At 48.4% G+C, this 9,926-nt stretch overlaps 1 non-coding gene across 1 annotated transcript; it reads right to left on the reverse strand.

Moving 5' to 3' along the window:
- Positions 1 to 8,292: 8,292 nt before the first annotated feature.
- On the reverse strand, positions 8,293 to 8,510 carry LOC137313387 (small nucleolar RNA U3). Its single transcript, XR_010961039.1, has one exon. It is a non-coding gene; the product is annotated as a small nucleolar RNA U3 (small nucleolar RNA).
- Between the last annotated feature and the right edge of the window lie 1,416 nt (positions 8,511 to 9,926).

Below are 9,926 nucleotides of genomic sequence, written 5' to 3' on the forward strand. Positions count from 1 at the left end.
TGCGTAATACACGATGGGAAAATAATAGTGCCAAGTACAGCAGCAGAGTTAATATGGATTTACACCACGAACAGCTGAGATAATGGCTTACCTGGAACCCCAACGGCTGCAAGAACTGGATAATAAATACATTCTATCTGATACATTACTGAATATCCCATTTCTGTTAGAAGCAATGACTTCTGTTGGCCTGGAAACCGCAGCTCCGGCAGGCAGTCTGTATGGATTCATTACAGCGATCCCTGATTTATACAGGGGGTAAATCTCCACTGACACGGTTATACCCCTGATCATTGCTATTAGTTACAGTCATTTAAACAAACACATTACATCAGCAGCTTTGACTCCGATGTAAATGATGACGTGGATATATCACAAACATCTCAAAGTTCAGAACTTGTCTTAATGAGACCTCTCTCAGGAATAAAGTTAAAAGCTGTGCTCAGAAAGGACTGGTCCGAAAATCAGCGGCTTCATTTACAGTTTTTATACAATTGTTTTGACCATGTTCACTCCTGGAGATTCATTTATAAATTTTACAGATTTCTCCACCTTGTACATTGAATCCAGAGACAGAAGCAAACCTGTTTCACCTTATTCCTGCAGTTCCCCAGTTAAGATATGAATTTGGAGTCTCTGACACGAAGGCAGCCTCTAAAAGGGACCCCATCCTTTCAGGTAGTACTTAACAACCCTGTGTGAAAAATATTCTCCTCATTTCCCCTCTAGTTGCTTTGCCAATTATTTTAAACCTATGACCTCTGGTTATCAATCCACTTGCCAGAATAAACAATTTCCCCCATTTGCTCTATAAAAACCCGTCATTATTGTGAACACCTCTATTAGGTTAACCTTAACCTTCTCTGATCTAAGGCGAACAATCCCACCTTCTCCAATCCTTCCACATAGCTGAAGTCCCTCATCCCTGGTATCACCCTGGTAAATCTCCACTGAACCCTCTCCAAGGCCTTGACATCCTTCTTAAAGTGTGATGCCCAGTGCTGTACACAATACTCCAGCTGGGGCCTAACCAGTCTTTTGTTAAGGTTTAACATGACTTCCCTATTTGTGCATTCAATGCCCCTATTTACAATCCCATTTCTCCCTTACACTTGCTTAACCGCCTTATCAACTTGCCCTGCCACCATCAAAGTTTTGTGAACATGCGCCCCCAGGTCCCTCTGCTCTTCCACCACCCTACAAATAGTACATTGACTTACATCGAAACTCCAGCACGGAAACAGGCCATTCGGCCCAACTGGTTTATGCCAGCCTTTTTTGTTGTAAACGACCTCCCTCCCTCCCTCCCTCCCTCCCTCCCACTTCATCTAACCCTATCAGGATACCCTATTGCTTTCTCCCTCTTGTGCTTATCGAGCTTCCCCTTAAATGCCTCTGTGTTATTTGCCGCAACTACTCCTTATGGCTTCCACATTCTTACCACTCTTTGGTGAAGATGTTTCTCCTGAATTCCCTGTTGGATTTATTAGTGACTATCTTATATTTATGACCTCTAATCTTGGACTCGCTCACAAGTGGGTACATTTTCTCCACGTCTACCCTAGCAAACCCGATCATTGTCTTAAAGGCCCTATCAGGTCACCCCTCACCTTTCCCTTTTCTACAGAAAAGAGAGCCAGCCTGTTCAGGCTTTCCTGATAAGAATACCCTCGCAGTTCTGGAATCAACATTGCAAATCTATTTTGCACTCTCTCCAATGCCTTTATATATGTCTTTAATATGGAGACCTGAACTGTGCGCAATACTCCAAGTGTGGCCTAACCTAGTCTCCACACACGTTTTACATAACTTCTTTAGTTGTAAATTATATCCCTCTAGATTTGAACCCCAGTGCGTGATTTGCCTTTTTTAACCTGTGTCGCTACTTTTAGTGATTTGTGTATTTGTGCCCCAAGATTTTAGTCTTCTAGTACATTCTGTGCAAGACAATGTGAAATTACTTTACACGGTGGCCTTTCCCGATAGACCCTTTGCATAGGCCGCATCTCGCTTCAGTACATCCCTCAGCACGTACTCCTGGACCTTGGAATGTGCTAGTTGGCAACACTCGGTCATGGACAGCTCCATCAGCTGGAAGACCAACAGGTTTCGGTGGGACCAAAGGGACTCCTTCACCGAGTTGATGGTCTTCCAGCAGCAGTTGATATCCGTCTCGGCGTGCGTCCGGGGGAACTGCCCATAGAGCACAGCATCCTGTGATACTGATGTCTTGGGATGAACCGGGACAGATACAAACGCATCTGTCTCCATACCTTCTGCACCAAGGGGCAACCAACCAGGAGAAGGACGACGATACCTTCCCCGCCGCAGCCTCGAGGGAAGCTCACGGTGGTGCTGAGGACAGTGAACCTGCTGCTGATTGGAGCAAACGCCGGTGACGTCGTCCACGTTTTGGGAGGCCTTAACCTGAGACCATCCGCTGCCTGGGATAGTCACCCCCTGATATCTGCATCCTACCTGATGAACGCATCAAACTGCTCGAAGCAACATACGATCAAGGTCGCGGAGAGAGGACAGACCTGCAGGTCTGACCCGAGAGCTCTCCGACTCCTGCCCGTTGATTAGGACTGTGCTACAGATGTCTGTGTAGAGCAGTAAGATGCAATCGCGGATTCCCTCCCCAAAACACATTTTGGAGAGCACGTCCATCATGTACGTGTGGGATATTCTGTCAAAGTCCTCCTCCTAGTCCAGGCTGATGAGGCAAGAGTTCACCCCGCTGACCTGCACATAGGCGATCGGAGCTCTGAGTGGCGCAAGGCTATTGGAGATCTTCCTGCCGGGTACAGTACAGATCTGATCCGGGTGGATCACCAGCTCCATAGCAGACTCGAGTCTGTTGGCGATGACCTTAGACAGAATCTTCTAGTCGACATTTATCAAGGAAATGGGTCACCAATATCTGATTTCTTCCCTCTCCCCGTTCTCCTTGTAGATGAGGGTGATGATGCCTTTCCTCATGGACTCTGACATGCTGCCTACCAGAAGCAAACCTCCGTAATCTTCCAGCAGATCTGGGCCTATCCGGCCCTTCAGAGCCGAGTGCAACTCAACCAGTAAGCCATCGCTCCTGGGACTTCTACTCTTCTCGAAGGACCAGACGGCCTTTGTCAGCTCGTCCATGGTAAGTGGGGGATCCATGCCCTGCTGCTCGCTGTCCTCTAAATCCTCCGTGATAGAGGACAGGAAGGACTGGGAGGCCGTCTGTCTGTGGACCTTGAGTCGTACAGCCCGGCATAAAAGGATTTGCTGATCCTCAGTATGTCGGCCTGTGAAGACGTCACCGAGCCATCCTCCTCCTTCAGACTGTTGATCACAAAAGTCTGTCTGTGAGGCTTCTGAAGAAGAAGCGCGAGCTCTTCTCGCCATGCTCCATGTTGCGGACTCTGAACTGGAAGATGACCTTTGAGGCCTCAGAGGCGAAGTGCGTGGCTTGCCGGCCCTTCACCTCTCGGAGTTCTACCCTGACGTCGCCCTCTATTGACTGCAGCTGGAGCAGATCCTCTATTATTTTGAGGAGTTGTGACACTTCCCTCTGTTTCTCTCTCTCGCCTTCTGAACACCATTCAGGATGAACAGCCTCTCGATATTGGCCTTGATCGCTTCCTACCAGTGCACCATGGAGACAAAGAGGGGTTTCACTGTCCTCCAAATTGTATAATCCCTCTTTAGATCCTCCATGTTCTCTAAAGTCAACAGTGTCACTTTCAGTTTCCATCTCCCCCTGCCCCCCCCCCCTCCGCCCTCTGGTCCTCCTGCGATTGGCAGTCGGCCAGTAGGAGGCAGTGGTCAGAGAGGAACAACGGTTGTACGTCGGTGGATCTGACCTTGAGCGTTGGGGACACAAACAGGAAGTCTATCCTGGAACAGATGGTCCCACCCGACCTGGACCAGGTTTCAGGGTTGCAGAAGACGTTGCAATGCTTTGCATCTTTCACCGCTTCCATCAGGAGCTTGGACGTGGTGTAAAGTATTGCCCCGCCCCTGCTGGTTAGTCCAGCCGCATCTGTGATGCAGTTGAAGTCTCCGGCGAGAACGACCGACCAGGAGGTCGCCAGCGACATCAAGAGATGCTGGAAGACCTCCAGCCGCTCGCTCCTGAGATTCGGGTCGTACACATTAGAATCTCAGAATGGTTACAGCATGGAAGGAGGCTATTCGGCCCATCGAGTCCACGCCAGCTCTATGCAAGAACAATCCAGCTAGTCCCACTCCCCCGCCCTATCCCCGTAGACCGGCACATTTTTCCTTTCAAGTACTTATCCAGTTCCCTTTTGAAGGCCCGTGATTGAATCTGCCTCCACCACCTCCTCGGGCAGTGCATTCCAGATGCTAACAACTCGCGGTGTAAAAAGGTTTTCCTTCATGTCACCTTTGGCTATTTTGCCAATCACCTTAAATCTATGCCTTCTGGTCTTTGACAGTTCCGCCAATGGGAACAGTTTCTCTATATCCACTCTGTCCAGTCCATTCATGATTTTGAATACCTCTGTCAAAGCTCCTCGCAACCTTCTCTGTTCCAAGAAGAACAAACTCAGCTTCTCCAGTCTATCCACCTAACTGAAATCCCTCAGCCCTGGAATCATTCTAATAAATCTCTTCTACACCCTCTCTAAGGCCTTTACATCTTTCCTAATGTGCGGTGCCCAGAACGGGACACAATACTCCAGTTGTGCCTGAACCAGTGTTTTATAAAGGTTCATCATGACTTCCATACTTTTATACTCTCTGCCTCTATTTATAAAGCACATGATCTCGTATGTTTTTTAACCGCTTTCTCAACTTGCCCTGCCACCTTCAACGATTTGTGCACATATACCCCCAGATCTCGCTATTCCTGTGCCCCTTTTAGAATTGTGTCCTCTAGTTTAGATTGCCTCTCCTCGTTCTTCTGATCGAAGTGTATAACTTCGCATCTTTCGGTGTTCTATTTCAACTGCCACGTCTGCTGCCAAGCCACCAGCTGTTGTATATCCTCTTAAAGTCTACCACTATCCTCCTCACTGTTCACTACATTTCCAAGTTACGTGTCATCGGCAAGTTTTGAGATTGTGCCCTGTGCACCCAAGCCCAATTCATTATTATATATCGAGAAAGGCAGCGGTCCCAGCACCGACTCCTGGTGAACACCACTGCACACTTCCCTTCAGTCCGAAAACCAACCGTTCACCACTACTCTCTGTCTCCTGTCACTTAGACAATTCTGTATTCATGTTGCTACTGCCGCCTTTATTCCATGGGCAGCAATCTTGATGACAAGCGCCTTTATCAAACGCCTTTTGAAAGTCCATATACAGGACCTCAAATGCTTTGCCCTCATCGACACTCTCTGTTACCTCATCAAAAAACTCCGTCAGATTAGTTAAACACGATTTGCCTTTAACAAATCCGTGTTGGCTTTCCCCAATCAACCCACACTCGTTCAAGTGACTGTTAATTCTGTCTCGGATTATCATTTCTAAAAGTTTCTCCACCACCGAGGTTGAACTGACTGGACTATAGTTGCTGGGTTTATCCTTACACCCTTTTTTGAACAAGGGTATAATATGTCCAATTCTCCAGTCCTCTGGCCCATTTCTACGGCTGTTTGGAAGATTATGGCCAGTACCTCCACAATTTCCACCCTTACTTCCCGGACTGAGTGACCTATCTACTTTAAGTACAGCGAGCCTTTCTAGTACCTCTTCTTTATCAATGTTTAGCCAATCCAGTATCTCAACTGTACATCTTCCTTTACTGAGACTCTGGCAGAACCTTCTTCCTTGGTAAAGTCAGATGTAAAGTACTCATTTAGTACCTCGGCCATCCCCTCTGCCTCCAATAGTAGATCTCTTTTATGGTCTCTAATCGGCCCACCCCTCCTCTTACGATCCGTTTGCTTTTTACATGCTTGTAGAAGTCGTTTGGATTCTATTTTTTGTTGGCCGCAGTCGGAGTGGGGCGTTATTGTACAGAATGTCCGCTGCGAGCAGGCGGCCACCCACCACCTCTTTAACCTCGGTGATGGTGAATTGGTCTCCTCACAACAGAATCCCAGGCCCGAGGAATGACTATCGTTGATTCCCGATCAGTTCGTTTGCTACTGGGTCCACATACGTGACCACTGCCGGTAGTTGCTGAGGTGCAGGATCCCGCACTCCGGCAGGAACAGCAGGTCCCTCTTGACCCTGGACAGGTAGTTCAGGGTCACAGCACATCGCGTAGTCGCTTCAACACTACGCATGTTTATCGATGCAGTTTTGAAAGCTGTTTTAAAAATACGAAGGTCAACCATTAACGTCTTCCAATTGCATCAGTCCACGTTCTACGTTACTGTCCATTTCCAATCCTCGGACCAGATTCTGCATTGTTGTCGTGTGCTGGAACTTCTCGACGGTCCTTGGAATGAGGAAGGAGGCCTGTCCTCCGTTGATGGAGGGTCAGCGCCTGTTCCTTCTCCAGTGGGAGTGTGAAGAACGGCTCCTCAGTGAGAAATGACAGCGGCCCTCCCTTCCGCTTGTCCTTGAAGGCCTGGGGCAACTTTTGCCATACTGCGACATCCCTAAATGTCACTTCCACGTATCTGCTCCTCGGGAAGCCCTCATGCTTTTGTTATCTCCAGACTCGACAATTCCAATGCTCGCCTGGCCGCCTCCCACCATGCAGGCAGAAGATATCTGCGGCCTTGAAACCGCTGGTTTCGAGAAGAACCTTCTTCAGGAAAATATTTTGTTGCCATGGCGAGGTTCCTTCACCCGCCCTCGCATTCAGCCTGACGGGATTTCACACCTCGGGCCCAGGAGCTCGGGGAGCCCTTGTCACCACGTCCGCTGCAAATTAGTTTTCACTTTACTGGAGAAAGGTTTTCTACCAGTCTCAGGCCAGCATGAGGATCCACCTCTACATCAGCAAAGCTTAAACTGGGAACAGCTGATTCTACTTGATCTGGCGCCTTCCTCATAATGGGATCTCCCCTGTCAGGTAAGCAGTTGATATCGCACCTTTCACTACCTCAGGGCGTCCCAAAGCTCTTTACAGCCAAAGAAGTAATTTTTGAAGTGCAGTCACCTCTCCTCTCCTCCATTGTCCAGCTGGAAGGGACTGCCCTCACCTGGTTTATTTCGTGTCTATCCAGTCGCAGCCAGAGAATCATGTGCAATGGCTTCTCTTCCCACTCCCCCAAGGATCTATACTTGCCCCTCTCCTATTTCTCATCTACATGCTGCCCTTTGGCTACATCATCCGAAAACTCGTCGGGTCCCACATGTACGCTGCCGACACTCAGCTCTACCTCACCACCACCTCTCTCCACCCTTCCATTGCCTCTGATTCGTCACACTGCTTGTCTGATATCTAGTAGTGAATGAGCAGACATTTCCTCCAATTTAATATTGGGAAGTCCAAAGCCATTATTTTCGGTCCCTGCTGTAAACTCCCTCCACTCCCTGGCCAATGTCTCAGGCTGATCCAGACTGTTTGCAACCTCGGCGTCCTTTTTGACTCTGAACTGAGCTTCCAACCCCAGATTCTCTCCTTCACCAAGACTGCCTACTTCCACCTCCGTAATATCGCCCGTCTCTGGCTCAGCCCATCTGCGACTGAAACCCTCATCCATGCTTTTGTTACCGCCAAACTCGACAATTCCAAGGCTCTCCTGGCCGCCCTCCCATCATGCACCCTCCATAATCTTCAGCATATCAAAACTCTGCTGCCCGTATCCTAACTCACACGATGTCCCATTCACCAATCCTCCTGCTACTAAAGAAAGAACTCGCATTTATATAGCGCCTTGCATTACCGCAGGATGGCCCAAAGCATTTTTGAACTGTAGCCACTGTTGTAATGTAGGAACCGCCGCAGCCAATTTGCTCACAGCAAGGTCCCACAAACCGTAATGGTGTATTGGGCAGATAATCTGTATTAGTGATGTTGGTTAAGGGGTAAATATTGACCAGGACACCTCGGAGAACTCCCCTCAAGTTCTTCGAAATAGCGTCATGCGATCTTTTACATCCACCTGAGATGGCAGGCGGAGCAACGTTTTAATCAGTAATGCAAGTCCCTCAGTACTGCAAGCCGAGATTTTGTGCCCCATTAACTACGTTATTTCAGCGACTGTGCCGAATCAGTTCAGTGATGAGTTCAAAACCGAAAAAGGAGGGGAAGAGCAACAGAGAGCAGTACGAGCTCGGCTGAGGTGGCAAAGACTTACACTCTCGTTGGAGAGAAGCACCTTTAAATATAAAATAATTACCGGATAAATATTGCTGCTTTTGAGCTGTAGAAACACGAACCACTCAGAATGCATTTCCTTCTTCCACTTCTCGCACACTGAGAGAAGGGAACGGTCATCAATGGCCACAAGCGCTGGTATAAAACAACACTTGCAACCCGCTTCACGCTCAGAAGGAAAAGCTCCATCTCCTCCTCGTGTTTAGTGAGACCAAACACTTCAGAACACATTTCTCAAGTTCAAAAACTATAGAAATGATCCCTAAAAGTACAGTCTTACTGAAAAGATGCCGCAACACCGCTCTCCACCCTCAGCGAGCCCCCTTTAACACATGCTGAGCGCGGACCAATTCTTCCACCATTCATTGCACCCGGCAGGGAATCGAATAAAAACGCAATTAATCTTCGCTTCACCTTTTGTAAACTTATAATTCTGTGAAAAAAAAGCGTTTCTGTCTTGCAGCCATGACTCAGTAGGCACTAATTTGCATAATGTAGATACCGGCCTCCAGCAACTGTCCTGATCATAAGAACATAAGAATGTAAGAAATAGGAGCAGGAGTCGGCCATATAGCCCCTTGAGACGGCTCCGCCCTTCAATCAGATCATGGCTGATCTTCAACCTCAACTCCACTTTCCTGCTCGATCCCCAGATCCCTTGATTCCATCCAGAAGGACAAGAGCAGCAGGTACATGGGAACAACACCACCTGCAAGTTCCCCTCCAAGTCACACACCATCCCGACTTGAAAATATATCGCCGTTCCTTCATTGTCGCTGGGTCAAAATCCTGGAACTCCCTTCCTAACAACACTGTGGGAGAACCTTCACCACACGGACTGCAGCGGTTCAAGAAGCCGGCTCACCACCACCTTCTCAAGGGCAATTAGGGATGGGCAATAAATGCTGGCATCGCCAGCGACGCCCACATCCCACGAACGAATAAAAAAAATCCAAATGTCTATCCACCTTAGCCTTGAACATACACAACGACTGAGCATCCACAGCCCTCTGGGGTAGAGAATTCCAAAGATTCACCACCCTCTGAGTGAAGAAATTCTTCATCATCTCAGTCTTAAATGGCCGACCCATTATCCTGAAACCATGCCCCCTATCTAAACTGTCCAGCCAGGAGATACAATCTCTCAGCATCTACCCTGTCAAGACCCGATGATTTACACAGTGGGTGGGTGACCCAGCACTGTGATCATTGATTCACACAGTGGATGGGTGACCCAGCACTGTGATCATTGACTCACACAGTGGGTGAGTAACCCAGCACTGTGATCATTGATTCACACAGTGGGTGAGTGACCCAGCACTGTGATCATTGATTCAAACAGTGGGTGAGTGACCCAGCACTGTGATCATTGATTCACACAGTGGGTGAGTGACCCAGCACTGTGGTCATTGATTCACACAGTGGGTGGGTGACCCATCACTGTGATCATTGATTCACACAGTGGGTGGGTGACCCAGCACTGTGATCATTGACTCACACTGTGGGTGGGTGACCCAGCACTGTGATCATTGATTCAGACAGTGAGTGCTTGACACTTAAACTGTGATCATTGTTCCACAGTTATGTCCTGTCCCACCGGCAGGTCAGGCTCACCAGGGCTGGCAGTACAGCTGTATACAGTCAGGGGAGAATGGCCCTGGAAGTAGTTAACATTGACTCAGGACCCCAAGAAG

This window comes from Heptranchias perlo, unplaced genomic scaffold, assembly GCF_035084215.1.
Source record: "Heptranchias perlo isolate sHepPer1 unplaced genomic scaffold, sHepPer1.hap1 HAP1_SCAFFOLD_47, whole genome shotgun sequence".
NCBI classification, from domain to species: Eukaryota; Metazoa; Chordata; class Chondrichthyes; order Hexanchiformes; family Hexanchidae; genus Heptranchias; species Heptranchias perlo.